The sequence below is a fragment of the Eriocheir sinensis genome, unplaced genomic scaffold, assembly GCF_024679095.1.
Source record: "Eriocheir sinensis breed Jianghai 21 unplaced genomic scaffold, ASM2467909v1 Scaffold1241, whole genome shotgun sequence".
In the NCBI taxonomy this organism is placed as follows: domain Eukaryota; kingdom Metazoa; phylum Arthropoda; class Malacostraca; order Decapoda; family Varunidae; genus Eriocheir; species Eriocheir sinensis.
Window position 1 is genome coordinate 65,001 of NW_026110565.1, and position 20,746 is coordinate 85,746.

A 20,746-nucleotide genomic window follows, 5' to 3' on the forward strand; every position below is an offset into this window, starting at 1 on the left:
TCCTTCTTTAATTGTTGTGTACTTTGCAACAATAAACCATTAGTCAATTAAAGTGAAATTCTCAGCAGGGTGTTTACTGGTCAGCAGGTGACGTGTGTTCATGTCATTCAAAGTCTTCTATTTGTTTTCTCATATTACCATTGAAGCCGTGCAGTGTGTTGCTGTGTTGTGTAATACATGTTTTTACATCTATTTAAATAAATAATATAACCACTTGAGGGCAAGAATTTGTATTATTTACTACATAATGTCATTGGTAAGCTCCACTGTGAAAACGGCCCAAAGTTAGCTTAGGTTTCCATCTCTCTCTCTCTCTCTCTGAGGAACTGCTGGACAAGTACCGTAGGCTCATCCAGCAGTATAAGTCTAAATCCCCTAATATTTTGATTTCAGGAATTCTACCACGGACATGGGATGAGGGCGACTTCTACAGTAAGGCCTTCAGCCTCAACAACCGCCTGCAGACTCTCTGCGGAGAGCTTGACGTCGAATTCTTTAACGCCTGGAACGATTTCTACGGCCAGAGTAGACTTTTCCAAAGGGACGGCATACACGTGGCCCCCTTGGGGGCAGCCATTTTTGGATGGCTCCTAAACAACGCCGTACGTAACGCCCGAACAACAAAAAACGACTCTCAGCCACGTCCTTCCATCCCGCCCGTGTAAATAGACACCTCACACCGCAACAGACTCGTAACATTGAACCCTCCAGTACCTCTATTACCAAGCTTCAAGATAACCTAAGAGTCCTTAGTTTCAATGCGCGTAGCCTAAGAAACAAATTTGATGAACTGCGATGTCTTGCTCTGACAGAAAACTTTGACGTAATTGCTATAACCGAAACATTTATTGACACCACTAATATTGATTTAAGTTCCGAATACAACATAGATGGCTACAGATTCTTCAACAATGATCGTGTAAACCGTAGAGGGGTGGTGTCGCCCTTTTGTCAAAAGCTACTTGCAACCTACTGACAAAACACCAAGAAACAGTAACGTTGAACATTTGTGCGTGCGAGTAAACATTGCAAAAGTCAATTTAAATATATCTGTCACTTACAGGCCTCCGGGGCAATCACTTGATGGCGATCTTGATATGTACAGCGTCTTAAGGCAGTCACTTTATATCAGCGACTCACTGATACTAGTAGACTTTAACCTCCCCCATATCGACTGGGCGACACTGTCGGGTACAGAAGGTGAGTCCCATAGAATGATCGAATTTCTAGAGGAAAATTATCTAAGCCAAATGGTTTCTGAACCAACTCGACAAAATAACATACTTGACCTTGTTATAGCGACCAAGATAACCTAGTCAGTAATGTCACGGTAGGAGAACACCTCGGTTCCTGCGATCATAAACTAGTGCGCGTTGACATTAGAGCTCAAACATCGGTGACTGAAAATAAAGTTAAGGTGCCCAATTTCAAAAGAGCCAACTTCAGAAATCCAATGAAAACTAATAGATATGCAACTATCAGATGACGGCAATGCAGAGGACGCCTGGCTAAACTTTAAAAATCACTTACTCACTCAGCAGGACACATTTGTCCCCTTGTGCGAGAAGCAATTAACACTAATAAAGTCCACCTTGGTTTAATAGCGAAATTAAACACTCAGTCAAGGAGAGAAAATTGTCTTACAGGTTAAAGAAAGACCAAAGCACGCCCGAAAACATTAGACTTTACAATGATGCCAGGCGACGAGTAAAAGATTAGTGCATCAGGCAAAGCGTAGATATGAAGTAAATATTGCAGCCAACTGTAAAATAATCCAAAATCCTTCTTCAGTTACATAAACAACAGAAAGGCGATCAGAAGTGGAATTGGACCTTTAACAAACAGCGACGGTGCACTAGTGACTGACAGCCAACACGTTGCAAACCTATTAAATAATTACTTTTCCTCGGTGTTTAATAATAACAGTCCTCCCACCACCACCACCAACACCAGTACTAATGTAAAACCCGAGCATGCATTGTCTAACTTTGAAATAAAACCCGATGAAGTCCTTAAAGCCCTCAAATCACTTAAAAACAAATAAAAGTCCTGGACCTGATAAAGTATATCCAACTCTGCTGAAAGAAACAAAGAGCGAAATACTCTCCTCCCTCACAACCGTATTCAATATGTCCTTGCGACAAGGCATTGTCCCTTCAGATTGGAAAAAGGCTAACGTGACACCGATTTTTAAGAAAGTATACAAACAAGTAACATGTAATTACAGGCCCATTAGTATAACTTCGGTTGTAGTTAAGCTACTTGAGGGAATAATTAGAGACAAAATTGTGAGTTACCTTGAAAGCCACTCATTAATTGGGGACTCACAACATGGCTTCCGAAACAAAAGATCCTGCCTATCAAATCTATTAACCTTTTATAACGACCTCTTCACTGTTTATGACGTAACCAAATCACTGGACGTCGTCTATCTTGATTTCCAGAAAGCGTTTGATAAAGTCCCGCATCATAAATTACTTTACAAATTAAAACAAATAGGTATTGACGGTCAGGTAAACCAATGGATCGCGAATTGGTTGAGCAACAGACAACAAAGAGTAGTGATTGACGGATTTAACTCAGAGTGGGCGCCTGTCACTAGTGGCGTCCCTCAGGGCTCGGTTCTTGGCCCAGTGCTCTTCATTATTTACATCAACGACGTGGATGTTGGACTCAATAACCGCATTAGTAAATTTGCAGACGACACAAAGATTGGTAACTCGGTTCTCACTGACGAAGACAGGCAAAGCCTCCAAGAGGATTTGCACAAAATTTCAGCTTGGTCGGATAGATGGAGATGCCCTTTAACGTAGACAAGTGCCAGGTCCTTCAAGTTGGAACGAGGAATAAAAAGTTTGATTACGAAATGCGCGGCGTTAAACTCAAAAGCGTTCAATGCGTCAAGGACTTGGGGGTCAAAATCGCGTCAAACCTCAAATTCTCACAGCAATGCATCGATGCAGCAAATAAAGCGAACAGAATGTTGGGCTTCATTAAAAGAAACTTTTTATTTAAGAATAAAGATGTAATACTCCGCTCTACAACAGTTTAGTCAGACCCCACTTGGAATATGCGGTACAGTTTTGGTCCCCCCACCATGCAAAGGATATTGCTAAATTAGAAGGTGTTCAGCGTCAACGAAAATTATGCCTTCATTTCGCAACAAATCCGACGAAGTCAGTCTTTCTACCCTTAACATGTTCTCTCTTGAGAAACGTCGCCTACTAGGAAAACTTATCGAATGTTTTAAAATACTTAATGGTTTCACGAATGTAGACAGATCAACATTGTTTATAATCGATGACACTTTGCATACGAGGAACAATGGCGTAAAACTCAAATGCAGACAAGTAAATTCAGACTGCACCAAATTTTTCTTCACCAACGTTGTAGTGCGAGAATGGAATAAGCTCCCACCATCAGTGGTCCAGTGTAACACGATTGACTCCTTCAAAAATAAGCTCGACCGTCACTTCCTTCAACTTAATATCAACTAGAGTAGAAATGCAACGTTTTGGAGCCTTCTGATTAATGTAAAATTACTTAGGTTTAAGGACAGACCACCAAGTCTGGACCATGGGGTCTGTGTGGTCTGATTTTCTATGTAAATCTATCTATGTAAATCTCTCTCTCTCTCTCTCTCTCTCTCTCTCTCTCTCTCTCTCTCTCTCTCTCTCTCTCTCTCTCTCTCTCTCTCTCTCTCTCTCTCTCTCTCTCTCTCTCACTGTTATCTTCCTCTCTCTCCTTGTTTCCTTCCTTTCTATCTTTCCCTCCCTCCCTCCTTCCTTCCCTTTTCTCTCATTCACTCTCCTTTTCCTTTCCTTTCCTTCCCTTCCTTTCCCTTCTCTTTCCTTCCTTCCCTCTTCTCCCTCTCTCTTCCTTTTCCTTTCTCATCTCTTCCCTTTCCTTCCCTTCCCTATCCTTCCTTTTGCTTCCCCTCCCTTCCCTTCCCTTACCTAAAGCAGCTGTCGAGGTGGTTGAGGTAGTTGACGGGCAGGTTGAACTCAGCGTCCGTGCCGTTGAGGTCAAGGTTCCCAGCGTCATTTTGGAAGTAGTTGAGGACGCTTTGAATGGTGCAATTGTCGTTGTCGGGGGAGAGAGGCTTGTAGCAGATGTCACTGAGGAAGACTTGTTGACCCGACGCTGTGCCTGAGAGCTGCGGAGAGAAAGGGGTGAGTTTAGGATAAGGGAAGGGAAGGGAAGGGAAAGAAGGGAGGAGTAGGGAAGGTGAAAAGAAGGGAAGGGAAGGATAGGGAAAGAAAGGGTAGGAAAGGGAAGGGAAGGGAAGGGAAGGAAAGGGAAAAGAAGGGAAGGAAAGGGATATGAAGGCTGCAAGAAATGGGAGTGTGGAAGGAGGGAAGAAAGGAAGGAAGAAGAGAGGGAATGTTAGGAGGGAGGGAGGGTAGGGAAAGAAAGGAAAGGAAGGGTAGGGAAGGGAAGGGAAGAGAAGGGAAAGGAAGGAAAGGGCAGCAATGGGAAGGGAAGGGAAGGGAAGGGAAAGAAAGGAAAGGAAGGGTAGGGAAGGGAAGGGAAGGGAAAGAAAGGAAAGGAAGGGTAGGGAAGGGAAGGGAAGGGAAAGAAAGGAAAGGGAAGGAAAGGGAAGGAAGGGTAGGGAAGGAAAGGGAAGGGAAAGAAAGGAAAGGAAGGGTAGGGAAGGGAAGGGAAAGAAAGGAAAGGAAAGGAAAGGAAAGGGTAGGGAAGCTGAGGGCAGGTTATCAACACACAAAGACACACACACACACACACACACACAAGCTATATGAATATGTTTGCTGATGATGCTAAAATAATGAGAAGGGTGGCTAATGAAGAAGACTGTGTAGCCCTGAGCCAAGATCTCGATAGAATAAGCGAATGGTCACGCAAATCGGAAATGACATTCAGTACAGAGAAGTGTAGCGTGATGGAGTTTGGTAAGAGCAGTAGACAAATGTCGGGGAACTACTCTGAGTAATGAAAGAATCATGAAAAAATATGAAGAAAAAGATTTGGGAGTAATCATGACAGACAAGTTATCCTTTGGAAAACATAAACAGTAGACCGGATAATTGGGAAACATAATTTTCTTAGAAACATAAAAGTAGCATTTACATATTTAGATGAAGAAATGGTGAAGAAACTAATAACATCAATGAAACGTCCAAGACTGGAATATGCAGCATTAGTGTGGTCACCTAGATTGAAGAGATTAGAAAGTTGGAAAGAATACAAAGAGAAGCGACTAAATTACCGGAAACTCTGAGAGAACGTACATATGAAGAAAGACTGGAGAAATTGGGACTAACAACACTGGAGAGCAGAAGAGAGAGAGGGGACCTAATAGCATTGTACAGGATACACGAGGGAGTGGAGAAATTGGACAGGGAAGACCTAGTGGAACGTGACAGAAGTGTGACAAGAGGCAACGGTAAGAAATTGAAGAAGAGCGACTGTAGGAGAGACATCAAGAAATACAGTTTTCCACACAGAAGCACAACAACATGGAACGGACTTGACGAGGAGACTGTGTGTGCAAAAACGATTCAGGAATTTAAAGACAAACTGGATAATCAGCGTTATGGAGACGGGACAGCACAAGCCTAGTACAACTCTTTTCCTGTATTTCACAACTAGGTAAACACACACACACACACACACACACACACACACACACACACACACACACCTCATCGGATATGTAGTTCTGTAGTTTCAGGACCTCCTTCAGGAAAGTCTTGTTGAACACCGGGCCCCAAAACTCCATGCCGTTGGGAGTCTCGTGGGCCACCTGCAAGAAAATGCCCAATAAATGCCTTGCCAATGCCCACACAATGCCCAATCAATGCCTCATCACTGTTCATTTCTTTCTTTTTATTTTTAACTTTACCTCCTTCATCTCCTCCTCCTCCTCCTCCTCCTCCTCCTTCATCATTCTCTTCCCTTCCTTCTTTTCTTTCTTTCCTTCCCTCCTTCATCATTTCCTCCTCCTCCTCCTCCTCCTTCATCATTCTCTTCCCTTCCTTCTTTTCTTTCTTTCCTTCCCTCCTTCATCATTTCCTCCTCCTCCTCCTCCTCCTTCATCATTCTCTTCCCTTCCTTCTTTTCTTTCTTTCCTTCCCTCCTTCATCATTTCCTCCTCCTCCTCCTCCTCCTTCATCATTCTCTTCCCTTCCTTCTTTTCTTTCTTTCCTTCCCTCCTTCATCATCTCCTCCTCCTCCTCCTCCTTCATCATTCGTCTCCCTTCTTTTCTTTCTTTCCTTCCCTCCTTCATCATTTCTTCCTCCTCTTCCTCCTTCCTTCTTTTCTTTCTTTCCTTCCCTCCTTCATCATCTCCTCCTCCTCTTCCTCCTTCCTTCTTTTCTTTCTTTCCTTCCCTCCTTCATCATCTCCTCCTCCTCTTCCTCCTTCCTTCTCCTCCCTTCCTTCCCTCCTTCATCATCTCCTCCTCCTCTTCCTCCTTCCTTCTTTTCTTTCTTTCCTTCCCTCCTTCATTCTCCTCCCTTCCTTCCCTCCTTCCTTCTTTTCTTTCTTTCCTTCCCTCCTTCATCATTTCTTCCTCCTTCATTCTCCTCCCTTCCTTCCCTCCTTCCTTCTTTTCTTTCTTTCCTTCCCTCCTTCATCATCTCCTCCTCCTCTTCCTCCTTCCTTCTTTTCTTTCTTTCCTTCCCTCCTTCATCATCTCCTCCTCTTCCTCCTTCCTTCTTTTCTTTCTTTCCTTCCCTCTTTCATCATCTCCTCCTCCTCTTCCTCCTTCCTTCTTTTCTTTCTTTCCTTCCCTCCTTCATCATCTCCTCCTCCTCTTCCTCCTTCCTTCTCCTCCCTTCCTTCCCTCCTTCATCATCTCCTCCTCCTCTTCCTCCTTCCTTCTTTTCTTTCTTTCCTTCCCTCCTTCCTTCTCTTCTTATTCTCTGCTTTCTTCCGTTCCTTCAGTCCCCCTATTCTTCCTTCCTCTCCCTCTCTCATTTCTTTCTTTCTCTCCTCATTTTCTATCCTTCCCTTCTCTTTCCTTTCCTTTCCTTACCATCCCATCCCTTCCCTTCCCTTCCCTATCCATCCCTTCTCCTTTCTTTCCTTCCCTTCCCTTCCCTTCCCTACCTTTCCCATTCCTTTTCTTCCCTTCCCTATCCTTCCTTTCTCTACCCTACCCTTCCCTTCCCTATCTATCCCTTCTCTTTCCTTCCCTTCCCTTCTCCTTTCTTTCCTTCCCTTCCCTCCCTATCTCTTCCCTTCCCTTCCCTACCTTTCCCTTTCCTTTCCTTCCCTTCCCTATCCTTCCTTTCTCTACCCTTCCCTTCCCTTCCCTATCCATCCCTTCTCTTTCCTTTCCTTACCATCCCTTCCCTTCCCTTCCCTATCCATCCCTTCTCCTTTCTTTCCTTCCCTTCCATTCTCTACCCTACCCTTTCCTTCCCTTCCCTACCCTACCCTATCTCTTCCTTTCCTACCTTTCCTTCCCTTCCCTATCCTTCCATTCTCTACCCTACCCTTCCCTTCCCTTTCCTTTCCTTTCCTACCCTCCCTATCCCTTCCCTTCCCATCCCTTTCCTACCCTACCCTTCCCTTTCCTTACCATCCCATCCCATTCCCTTCCCTTCCCTTTCCTAACCTCACTATCCCTTCCCTTCCCTTCCCTTTCCTACCCTACCCTTCCCTCCCTACTCTCTCCTCTGCCTTCCCTTACCATTTCCTTTCCTTCCCTATCCTTTCCTATCCTCCCCATCCCTTTCCTACCCATCCCATCCTTACCTTATCCACCCCAACAGGACGGATAATCAACATCTCCGTTCGGTAAAAAGGCACAAAGGTCGTGTCGAAGTACTCCTTCTCAGCTGACCTTGACCGGCTTGACCCAGAGCTTGACGGGGTCGGTGGTCACTTGGAGGTACAGGATCCCGCAGGACAGGCCGCAGGTCACCACGGCACCCAGGAATAGGATGACCCAAGGATATCGGGCGCAGGCTGTTAGGAGGAAAATAGTAGTAGTAGTAGTAGTAGTGGTAGTGGTAGTGGTAGTATGTGGTTTTACTATTCAAAGTCTTTCTCAAATGTCCTCCACCTGGTCCACTGTCTGGTGTTAGTGTGCTCCATCCTGCCCCGGTAAAGGTTCTAAGTCCACCTCTCCACCTGGTCCTCTGGTGTTAGTGTGCTCCACCCTGCCCCAGTAAAGGTTCTAACTCCACCTCTCCACCTGGTCCTCTGTCTGGTGTTAGTGTGCTCCATCCTGCCCCGGTAAAGGTTCCAATTCCACCTCTCCACCTGGTCCTCTGTCTGGTGTTAGTGTGCTCCATCCTGCCCCGGTAAAGGTTCTAACTCCACCTCTCCACCTGGTCCTCTGTCTGTCTGGTGTTAGTGTGCTCCATCCTGCCCCGGTAAAGGTTCCAATTCCACCTCTCCACCTGGTCCTCTGTCTGGTGTTAGTGTGCTCCATCCTGCCCCGGTAAAGGTTCCAACTCCACCTCTCCACCTGGTCCTCTGTCTGGTGTTAGTGTGCTCCATCCTGCCCCGGTAAAGGTTCCAATTCCACATACTTCTCCTCTTCCTCCTCCTCCTCCTCTTCCTCCTTACTTCTTCCTCTCTTCTTTTCCCTTCTCATTTTTCAACTTTACCCTCCCTTTCTTCCTTCCTCCTCCTCCTCCTCCTCCTCTCCCATACCTATCAGTTCTTCCCCTCCTCCTCCTCCTCCTTCTCCTCTTCCTCCGCCTCCTCCTTACTTGTGCCCCAGGCGGTGAAGAATCTCTCGAGGGCGTTGTCGAGCCAAGAACCAGCGCGCTCCAGACACCCCGGCTCCTCACCCCAAGACCGGCTGCCCTCACTCTCGCCCGTGACTGCAAAGGGAGGAAGAGGTGAGGGAGGCTGTCGATGAAGGAATGGGTGTGGTGTGTGAGTGTGGAGGAAGAAGAGGAGGAGGAGGAGGAGGAGGTATGGTAGAGGAAGAAGAAGGAGGAAGGTTGAAAAATGAGAAAAGATTAGGAGGAGGAGGAGGAGGAGGAAGAGAGGGAAAAGTAAAAAAATGTCATGGGAAAAGGAAGACACAGAGGATTAAGTAAGGAGGAGGAGGAGGAGGAGGAGGAGGAGGAGGAGAGGAAGAAGAGAGGAAAAGTAAAAAAATGACATGGGAAAAGGAAGACACAGAGGACTAAGTAAGGAAGAGGAGGAGGAGGAGGAGGAGGAGGAGGAAGAACAGAGAGGTATGGGAGAGGAGGAGGAGGAGGAGGAGGGGTGAGTCAGGGTGTTGATGTGTATGAAGGAATGTCTAAGAATGTTTATATACGCATATACTTACATGTGTTCAACCTGACCTGTCCCTTGAAATTCCCTGAAACTGTCTAAAATTACAAAGAAATCACTGATACTTTGTAAAAACTCCTAAAACTGTCTATATAAAGGAATCTCTCTCTCTCTCTCTCTCTCTCTCTCTCTCTCTCTCTCTCTCCATATGTGTCCAACCTAATCTATTATATCCTGTGTCTAACCTAACCTAACCTAACCTAACCTGACCTGACCTGTCCTCTCCTCTGTCTAACCTAACCTGACCTGACCTGACCTGTCCTCTCCTCTGTCTAACCTAACCTAACCTAACCTGACCTGTCCTCTCCTCTGTCTAACCTAACCTAACCTAACCTGACCTGTCCTCTCCTCTGTCTAACCTAACCTAACCTGACCTGACCTGACCTGTCCTCTCCTCTGTCTAACCTAACCTAACCTAACCTGACCTGTCCTCTCCTCTGTCTAACCTAACCTAACCTAACCTGACCTGACCTGTCCTGTCCTCTGTCTAACCTAACCTAACTTGACCTGTCCTGTCCTCTGTCTAACCTAACCTCATCATCATCATCATCATTTCATCGACGCCTGGTCCTAGGAGCTCCCACCAGGGGATGGCCACGGCAGAAGAGCTTCCAACTTTCTCTATCCAATAATAGAGAAAGTTGCTTGCTCAAAGATCTTTCCCCCCCTCTCCCTAATGTACTCTTGCACCCTATCCCTCCATTTCACTGGAGGTCGTCCTCTAGCATTCCCTCCCTCTATCTCACTCACATACACCCTTCTGGTCATCTTACTCTCCTCCACTCGCTCCATGAGGCCAAACCACTTTAAAGGCTGTCGCTTCACTTCTTCCTCCACTCCACTCTTCTTCCCTTCACCCGTGACACATTCCAAAATGCTCGTACACACTTTCATTACTCATTCCATCCATTCTACTCACACCACAAGCACTCCTCAAATAACTCATTTCCACTGCCTGCACTCTAGACCTCTGACTTTCATTCCAGGCCCATGTTTCATATGTGAGGGTTGGTACTATTATTGTATTTCTCAAATCCCCCTTTACTTCCATGCTCACACTTCTGCCATTCATGATTCGTCCCAAAGACCCTGCCACCCTTCTTCCTTGCAATGCCCTTTCTCTTATCTCTCCCTCTGTACCACCATGCTTACACATAACTGATCCAAGGTACTTAAACTCATTGACCTCCTCCATTTCTTCACCATTCAAAATTATTTTGCATTCTTTTTCACATTCAATTCCCACTATATGGGCATACAAAATCTACAACCTCACTTCTACTTCGCTCACAAACCATCACTTTACTTTTGTTGACATTTACTTTCAGCTTTCTCCTTTTACAGACACTATCAAAAACATGTGTCCATCCTAATCTTTTATATCCTGTGTCTAACCTAACCTAACCATTCTCTGTCTAACCTAACTTAACCTAACCATTCTCTGTCTAACCTAACTTAACCTAACCTAAACTGTCCTCTGTCCAACCTAACCTGACCTGACCTAGTAACCTCTCACGAAGGAAAAGTTGGACAAATATAGATTGGAAGACAGGACTATCCAAGCTTGAGGTCAGGCCCTGTATACTAAAAATAGGTACTACACACACACACACACACACACACACACACACACACGCACACAGGAAAGAAGGGAGGAATGGAAAGAAAAGAAGGAAGGGTAGGATGGAAGGAAGGAAGAAATAAAGGAAGAAGGAGCTAGGTAAACACACACACACACACACACACATACACACACACACACACACAGGAGAAAAGAAGGAAGGTAAAAATATAGAAAGAAGGAAAGAAGGGAAGGAAAAGGGAGGAAGGTGAAGAAAGAAACTAGGCAAATACAACTAGGCAAATACACACACACACACACACACACACACACACACACACACACACACACACACACACACTCACTGTCGATGGAGCGAGTGCGCAGCGTGAGGCAGAGGTAGACGGTGAGGAAGGTGGAGGAGAGGAAGAGGAAGATGATGGCCATCACCACAGCCATGCCGTCCACGCCCAGGATGAGGAGCAGGTGGTGAGGCGGGGCAGCAGCGAGGCGGGGCACGACGGCTTGCAATCCAGGCAGCTGCAGGACTGACTGGTGTTCTGGGGGGGAGAGAGTGAGGTGGTGATGGGGGGTGAGGGGGGGAGGGAGGGAGGAAAAAGTTTTGGGAAGCTTTGTTTAGTGGGCGCAGCATCTGTGGTCATATGCCGCAGAGAGACAGAAGGGGAAGGAATTATAGGAGAAGGGAACAGACCCCAGGAGACAGGAAAAAGTTGGAAAGTTTGGTTTAGTCAGCGCAACATCTGTGGTCATATGCCGGAGAGAGACAGAAGGGGAAGGAATTATAGAAGGGAACAGACCCCAGGAGACAGGAATAAGTTGGAAAGTTTGGTTTAGTCGGCGCAACATCTGTGGTCATATGCCGGAGAGAGACAGGAGGGGAAGGAATTATAGGAGACAGGAAAAAGTTGGAAAGTTTTATTTAGTCAGCGCAGCATCTGTGGTCATATGCCAGAGAGAGACAGAAGGGGAAGGAATTATAAGAGAAGGGAACAGACCCCAGGAGACAGGACACAACCCCTGATTAATACCTGGTACCCAATCACTGCTGGGTGGACAGGGGTGTAGGGTATCAGAAAAGCCGCCCAAATTTTTCCACTCTGCCTGGGAATCGAACCTGGGCTCTCTCAGTTGTGAGCCGAGTGTGCTAACCACTGCACCACGAAGCCCCCAAGAAAAATGAGAAAAAATCATCACTCACGCAAACCATTTCATAATATATATCAAAGCATTTGTGATTAGTTTATGTATCATCTATTTTGGGGATTTATATCATGGCAAAAATGTGGCCCGTTGCTGCTACTGGGTTAAGCTGGACAGTGAATAGATAGATGTTGTTTTAAGGGCATCTGAAACAAACTTATGGGACTGATATATGATCATTAAATCTGTGATATTTATTAAGATGTGTCCAGTGATTTAATTGGCAAAGAAATGCGAAACACAAGCTAAGAAACAAAAACTACTGAGCTGAGTGACGTTTGGAGCAGACTAAGTGAAGGAGTGTGCAAAGCTTTAAGGAAAACTTGGATAAATTAAGGAAGGGAAGATGCTTGAGAGACATAAAGAAATATAGCTTCCCTCAAAGAAATATAGAGGTTTGGAACAGACTAAGTGAGGATGTAGTATCGGCAAGGAGTGTGCAAAGCTTCAAGGAAAAGTTGGATAAATTAAGGAAGGGAAGATGCTTGAGAGACAAAGAAATACAGCTTCCCGCAAAGAAATATAGAGGTTTGGAACAGACTAAGCGAGGATGTAGTATCGGCAAGGAGTGTGCAGAGCTTTAAGGAGAGGTTTGGTAAATGTAGATACGGAGACGTGACCACACCAGCGTAAGACCAGGCCCCGTGAAACTATAACTAGGTAAACACAACTAGGTAAACACACACAACCCCTAACAACCCCCCCCACATACCGTCACAGGCTGGTCACATGGCAAAATCTCCTTATCAAACGGTGTGAACTTGGACCCACTCTGCTCGGCGTAGACATAATCGACCCTGAACGGCGCGAAGGGACTGGCCCCCATGGAGTCGAAGAGCCTCTCCCCGTTGCAGTAGAGCGTCCCCCAGGAGCCACAGAGGGCGGAGATGGCCTTGTCGTTGGAGGCGGGCAGCTGGACATCACGGCAGGAAGAGTAGACACCCTCCGCAAATTGGTGAGTCATGTGCATCGCGACTCTGGTGATCACGGTTTTGTCTGGGGGGGAGAGAGGGAGAGTTGAGGCTGTGAGGTTAGGTTAGGTTAGGTTAGTGTAAGGGAAGAGAAGGAATAGGAGGGGAAGGTGAGAGAGAGGGAGAGTTGAGGCTGTGAGGTTAGGTTAGGTTAGGTTAGTGTAAGGGAAGGGAAGGTGAGAGAGAGGGAGAGTTGAGGTTAGGTTAGGTTAGGTTAGTGTAAGGGAAGGGATGGGAAGGGAAGGGAGGGTGAGAGAGGGAGAGAGAGAGTTGAGGCTGTGAGGTTAGGTGTAAGGAGAGGATGGGAAGAGAAGGAGGGTGAGAGAAGGAGAGAGAGTTGAGGCTGTGAGGTTAGGTTAGGTTAGGTTAGTGTAAGGGAAGGGATGGGAGGGGAAGGGAAGGTAGGGCAAGGGAGGGAAATGGAATGGATGGGAACTCAAGGATAGGGAGGGGAAGGGAAGGAAGGAAGAGAAAGGGAAGGAGGGAAGAAAAGAAGGAGGGAGGGGAAGTGACGGAAAAGGAGGGGAGGGGAGCGGAAGGGAAGGGAGGGAAGGGAAGGGGAGGGGGAAGAAAAGGGAATGGAAGGGAGGGGAGGTGATGGAAAGGGAAGTAAAGGGGAGGGAAGGGAAGGGGAGGGAAGGAAAAGGAGGGGAAGGGAAGGGAAGGAAATGGAATGGATGGGAAAAAAAGGAAAGGGAGGGGAAGGGAAGGGATGAGAAGGGAAGGGATGAGAAGGGAAGGGAGGGGAAGAGAAGGGAAGGAAAAGGAGGGGAGGGGAAGGGAAAGAAATGGAATGGATGGGAAAAGAAGGGAAGGGAGGGGAAGGGAAGGGAGGGGAAGGGAAGGAAGTGGAATGGATGGGAAAAGAAGGGAAGGGAGGGGAAGGGAAGGGAGGGAAAGGGAAGGAGGAAGGAAGGAGGAAAGCAAGGAGAAAAAGAAAGAAAGAAAACACACACACACACTCTCTCTTCCTCTTCCTTCCTTTCTTTCTTCCATTCCTCTAATTCCTCCTTCCTTCCCTCCTTTCTTCCCTTCCTTCCCTACTTTTTACCTTTTCCTTCCTCCCTTCTCTTCCTTCCTTAGTTACTGCCTTCCGTTCCCTTCCTTCCTCTCCCTTCATTTCTACCCTTCCCTTCCCTTCTCTTCCTTTCCATCCCCTTCACTCCTTCCTTCCTCTCTTTCCTTCCATTCCTCTCTCTCCCTTCCCTCCTTCCCTTCCTTTCTCTTCCATTCCTTCCTTTCCACCCTTCCCTTCCCTTCTCTTCCTTTCCATCCCCTCCCCTCCCTTCCTTCCCTTCTCTTCCTTTCCTTCCTCCCTCCTTCCTTCCCTTCTCTTCCTTTCCATCCCTCTCCTTCCTTCCCCTTCTCTTCCTTTCCATCCCTCCTCCTTCCTTCCATTCTCTTCCTTTCCATCACCTCCCCTCCCTTCCTTCCCTTCTCTTCCTTTCCATCCCCTCCCCTCCCTTCCTTCCCTTCTCTTCCTTTCCATCCCCTCCCCTCCCTTCCTTCCCTTCTCTTCCTTTCCATCCCCTCCCCTCCCTTCCTTCCTCTCCTTCCTTCCTTCCTCCTTCCTTCCTCCTTCCTTCCCTCCTTCCTTCCTCTCCTTCCTTCCCTCCTTCCTCTCCTTCCCTTCCTTCCTCTCTCCCTTCCTTCCCTCCTTCCTTACTTCCTTCCTTCCTCCTTCCTTCCTTCCCTTCCTCCTTCCTTCATCTTCCTTCCCTTCCCTCCTTCCTTCCTTTCTTTCCTTTCCTCTCCCTTCCTTTCTTCCCTTCCCCTTCCTTTTCTTTCCTCTTTTTCCTTTCTTCCCTTTCCTTCCATTCCTCTCTCTTCCCTTTCCTTCCTCTCCCTCCCTTTCTACCCTCCCCTTCCCTTCCTTCCCAGCACACCACGTCCACCACCCAGCCACTCACTCGTGTCCTGGGCAATCTCGGTCTTGGTCGCCGCCAGGTACTCGTGTTGCGCGGGGCTGCAGGTCATGAAGCAGAAGGAGAGCCTGAAGTTGCGGACACACGTTGGGCACCTCTTGAGGAACGCCGCGCCCAAGGCCAGCTGGGACGCCATGGTAGTGACCTGGTCTCCGTTACAGCAGGTCAGGAGAGGGGCGGTGCTGTTGGCCGGCCCTGGGGAAGGATATGAAGAGGTTAGGTTAGGTTAGGTTAGGTTAGGGAAGGGAGTTTATTGTTTTTTTTTCAGATAAGGAGACAGTTCAAAGGCGTAAAGAAAATAATAAAAAAGCCCGCTATGTAGGAAGGAGAGAAGGAGGATAAGGGAAGGAAGGGGTGGGGAAAGGAAGGAAGGAAGGAAGGAAGGAAGGAAGGAAGGAAAGAAGGAAGGAAGAAAGGAAGGAAGTAGGAAAGGAAGGAAGGAAGGAAGGAAGGAAGGAGGGAAGGAAGGAAGGAAATAAGTCGGGAAGGAAGAAAGGAAGACAGGAAGGAAGGAAGGAAGGAAAGAAAGGAAGGAGGAAGGAAGGAAGGGAAAGGAAGGAAGGGAAAGAAAGGGTGGATATGAAAGGAAGGAGGAAGGAAGGGAAAGGAAGGAAGAAAGGGAAAGAAAGAAAGGAAGGAAGGAAGAAAGGAAGGGAAAGGAAGGAGCTTAGGGAAGAAGGAAAAGAGGAAAGAAAGTAAAGAAGGAATGAAGGAAGGGGAAGGAAGGAAGGGAAAGGAAGGAAGGAGGAAGGAAGGAAAGGAAAGAAAGGAGATTAGGGAAGAAGGGAAAGAGGAAAGGAAGGGAAAGGAAGGAAGGATAGGAAGGAAGGAGATTAGGGAAGAAGGGAAAGAGGAAAGGAAGGAAGGAAAGGAAGGAAAAGGTAAGGAAAGAAAGAAAAAATGAAGGAAGGAGGGAAGAAAGAAAGAAAAGGAAGGAGGTAAGGGAAGAAAGAAATCTCCCTCATGCAAGAGTTAACCAGCATCTTCATTCCTTCATCCCTGTACTGTCCAAATCCCTTATGCAAGAGTTAACCATCATCTTCATTCCTTCATCCCTATACTGTCCAAATCCCTTATGCAAGAGTTAACCATCATCTTCATTCCTTCATCCCTATACTGTCCAAATCCCTTATGCAAGAGTTAACCAGCATCTTCATTCCTTCATCCCTGTACTGTCCAAATCCCTTATGCAAGAGTTAACCAGCATCTTCATTCCTTCATCCCTGTACTGTCCAAATCCCTTATGCAAGAGTTAACCATCATCTTCATTCCTTCACCCCTATACTGTCCAAATCCCTTATGCAAGAGTTAACCATCATCTTCATTCCTTCATCCCTATACTGTCCAAATCCCTTATGCAAGAGTTAACCAGCATCTTCGTTCCTTCATCCCTGTGCTGTCCAAATCCCTTATGCAAGAGTTAACCAGTATCTTCATTCCTTCATCCCTGTACTGTCCAAATCCCTTATGCAAGAGTTAACCAGTATCTTCATTCCTTCATCCCTGTGCCGTCCAAATCCCTTATGCAAGAGTTAACCAGTATCTTCATTCCTTCATCCCTGTACTGTCCAAATCCCTTATGCAAGAGTTAACCAGTATCTTCATTCCTTCATCCCTGTGCTGTCCAAATCCCTTATGCAAGAGTTAACCAGCATCTTCGTTCCTTCATCCCTGTACTGTCCAAATCCCTTATGCAAGAGTTAACCATCATCTTCATTCCTTCATCCCTGTGCTGTCCAAATCCCTCATGCAAGAGTTAACCATCATCTTCATTCCTTCATCCCTGTGCTGTCCAAATCCCTTATGCAAGAGTTAACCAGCATCTTCGTTCCTTCATCCCTGTGCTGTCCAAATCCCTCATGCAAGAGTTAACCAGCATCTTCATTCCTTCATCCCTGTACTGTCCAAATCCCTTATGCAAGAGTTAACCATCATCTTCATTCCTTCATCCCTGTGCTGTCCAAATCCCTTATGCAAGAGTTAACCAGCATCTTCATTCCTTCATCCCTGTGCTGTCCAAATCCCTAATGCAAGAGTTAACCATCATCTTCATTCCTTCATCCCCGTGCTGTCCAAATCCCTTATGCAAGAGTTAACCATCATCTTCATTCCTTCATCCCTGAACTGTCCAAATCCCTCATGCAAGAGTTAACCAGCATCTTCATTCCTTCATCCCTATACTGTCCAAATCCATCATGCAAGAGTTAACCATCATCTTCATTCCTTCATCCCTGTACTGTCCAAATCCCTCATGCAAGAGTTAACCAGCATCTTCATTCCTTCATCCCTATACTGTCCAAAACCCTCATGCAAGAGTTAACCAGCATCTTCATTCCTTTATCCCTATACTGTCCAAATCCCTTATGCAAGAGTTAACCAGCATCTTCATTCCTTCATCCCTGTACTGTCCAAATCCCTTATGCAAGAGTTAACCATCATCTTCATTCCTTCATCCCTGTGCTGTCCAAATCCATTATGCAAGAGTTAACCAGCATCTTCATTCCTTCATCCCTGTGCTGTCTAAATCCCTAATGCAAGAGTTAACCATCATCTTCATTCCTTCATCCCCGTGCTGTCCAAATCCCTTATGCAAGAGTTAACCATCATCTTCATTCCTTCATCCCTGTACTGTCCAAATCCCTCATGCAAGAGTTAACCAGCATCTTCATTCCTTCATCCCTATACTGTCCAAATCCATCATGCAAGAGTTAACCATCATCTTCATTCCTTCATCCCTGTACTGTCCAAATCCCTCATGCAAGAGTTAACCAGCATCTTCATTCCTTCATCCCTGTACTGTCCAAATCCCTCATGCAAGAGTTAACCAGCATCTTCGGCGACGCTAAGGACGGTATTATCAGAGGCCTCCACCCCTCTCATCAACTGTTTCCAGGGGCCGAAGGAAAGATTGATCGGATTCTAATGAGTGTTTTTGTAGGTTCATGGTGCAGAGGAAGGGTCAAACTACCACTGGGGCCATAGAAGTACCCCTGGAAATTCCTATAACTCCTAGGAAAGCCTTGTAAAATATGTGCGCTTGGCTGTCAAAATGTTTAAGAATGCAGCCCTTAAATCTTTAGGCCATTTCTCTTTCATCCTTGTACATCTTTCCTACCTGATCTATGTCACACCTCTCTTCTGATCATCAAGCAAGACTTTTATATTCCTACCTTTCCCTTGCTTTATATTCCAGCCTTTCCCAGCCGCATCGCTCCCTCTGGCATTCTTAATACCTCCAACAGCTTGCAATAGTCTCCGGCCAGTCCTTTGTTTTTCCTTCTTTCTTTCTCTTATTGTCGCTTCTGTAGGTTTCATCTCATAGTGATAATAATAATAATGGCAATAATAATCTCGTTGCATTCTATCGTGACGTTTCCAGTTCCTCCCATATTAACATTTTCACAGTTTGCCATGATGGGTTAGTAAGCTACCAAACCGATACCAAACACTTAGAAAATTCCTTGTGTAGTGTTTGGAGTTGATAGTTGAGTGAACCATACGGGAAGTCTAGAGGTTGTGTATCTGGTGTTGCATCGAAAACCTAACCATTAGGAGTGTGTAAGATTGAATAGAATACCACAGATACATTCAAGAAGAGGTTAGATAAAGCCATGGATGGTGAGGTAAGGTGGGGTTGAGTATACAGGAGCTGCCTTGTATAGACCAACCGGCCTCTTGAAGACTCCTTACGTTCTTATGTTCATTCCTTCATCATTCCTTCATCCCTATACTGTCCAAATCCCTCATGCAAGAGTTAACCAGCATCTTCACTTCTTCATCCCTATACTGTCCAAATCCCTCATGCAAGAGTTAACCAGCATCTTCATTCCTTCATCCCTTTACTGTCCAAATCCCTCATGCAAGAGTTAACCAGCATCTTCATTCCTTCATCCCTGTGCTGTCCAAATCCCTCATGCAAGAGTTAACCAGCACCTTCATTCCTTCATCCCTGTGCTGTCCAAATCCCTTCTGCAAGAGTTAACCAGCATCTTCATTCCTTCATCCCTGTGCTGTCCAAATCCCTTCTGCAAGAGTTAACCAGCATCTTCATTCCTTCATCCCTTCTGCAAGAGTTAACCAGCATCTTCATTCCTTCATCCCTGTGCTGTCCAAATCCCTTCTGCAAGAGTTAACCAGCATCTTCATTCCTTCATCCCTGTGCTGTCCAAATCCCTCATGCAAGAGTTAACCAGCACCTTCATTCCTTCATCCCTGTGCTGTCCAAATCCCTCATGCAAGAGTTAACCAGCACCTTCATTCCTTCATCCCTGTGCTGTCCCTCATGCAAGAGTTAACCAGTATCTTCATTCTTTCATCCCTCTACTGTCCAAAACTTATGCAAGAGTTAACCAGCATCTTCATTCCTTCATCCCTGTACTGTCCCTCATGCAAGAGTTAACCAGCATCTTCATTCCTTCATCCCAGTGCTGTCCTCCCTCATGCAAGAGTTAACCAGCATCTTCATTCCTTCATCCCTGTGCTGTCCCTTATGCAAGAGTTAACCAGCATCTTCATTCCTTCATCCCTGTGCTGTCCCTTATGCAAGAGTTAACCAGCATCTTCATTCCTTCATCCCTGTGCTGTCCCTTATGCAAGAGTTAACCAGCATCTTCATTCCTCCATCCCTGTGCTGTCCCTTATGCAAGAGTTAACCAGCATCTTCATTCCTTCGTCCCTGTGCTGTCCCTTATGCAAGAGTTAACCAGCATCTTCATTCCTTCGTCCCTGTGCTGTCCCTTATGCAAGAGTTAACCAGCATCTTCATTCCTCCATCCCTGTGCTGTCCCTTATGCAAGAGTTAACCAGCATCTTCATTCCTCCATCCCTGTGCTGTCCCTTATGCAAGAGTTAACCAGCATCTTCATTCCTTCGTCCCTGTGCTGTCCAAATCCCTTATGCAAGAGTTAACCAGCATCTTCATTCCTTCATCCCTGTGCTGTCCCTTATGCAAGAGTTAACCAGCATCTTCATTCCTTCATCCCTGTGCTGTCCAAATCCCTTATGCAAGAGTTAACCAGCATCTTCATTCCTTCATCCCTGTGCTGTCCAAATCCCTTATGCAAGAGTTAACCAGCATCTTCATTCCTTCGTCCCTGTGCTGTCCCTTATGCAAGAGTTAACCAGCATCATCATACTGTCCATTGAATCCCTACTAATGAGACTTTCTATGCATCAAAGTGAAGGCCTTCTTTGTTGATTTATACCATAAGGTGCTGGCTATCATGTGTTTGAAGGTACCCTAAACTTAACCTAACAAACCCCAAACAGTTACTACAGGTCTTGACTAAGAAAATTCATCTATGCTTCCTTACTAATGAGACTTTCTATACAACAAAGTGAGGTCATTCCTTGTTGATTTATACCATAGTTTTCTAGCTCATGTGTTAGAAGATGCCCTAACAATAACCTAACCTGACAAAACCACAAACTGTTACCACAAAGTTACTCTGAAAAATCATATATGCTTCCTTACGAATGAGACGTGATTATCTGAGTGAGTGAGGTCATTCTGTGTTACTCTATGCCATAAGCCCATCATGTGCTTCAAGATGCCCTAACAATAACCTAACCTAACAAAACCCCAAACTGTTACCACAAAGTTACTCTGAAAAATCATATATGCTTCCTTACGAATGAGACATGATTATCTCTGAGTGAGAGGGTCATCTGTGTTACTCTATGCCATAAGCTCATCATGTGCTCTAAGCCCATCATGCCCTAAACCTAACCTAACCTAACAAAACTTTTAACAGTTATTATATGTCTGTCCTCAGAAAAATCATATATGCTTCCTTCATAA

General features: G+C 45.9%; 1 pseudogene; it reads right to left on the minus strand.

Moving 5' to 3' along the window:
- LOC126989618 (NPC intracellular cholesterol transporter 1-like) overlaps window positions 1-15,151 on the minus strand; it is a 47,906-nt pseudogene extending 32,755 nt beyond the window's left edge.
- Between the last annotated feature and the right edge of the window lie 5,595 nt (window positions 15,152-20,746).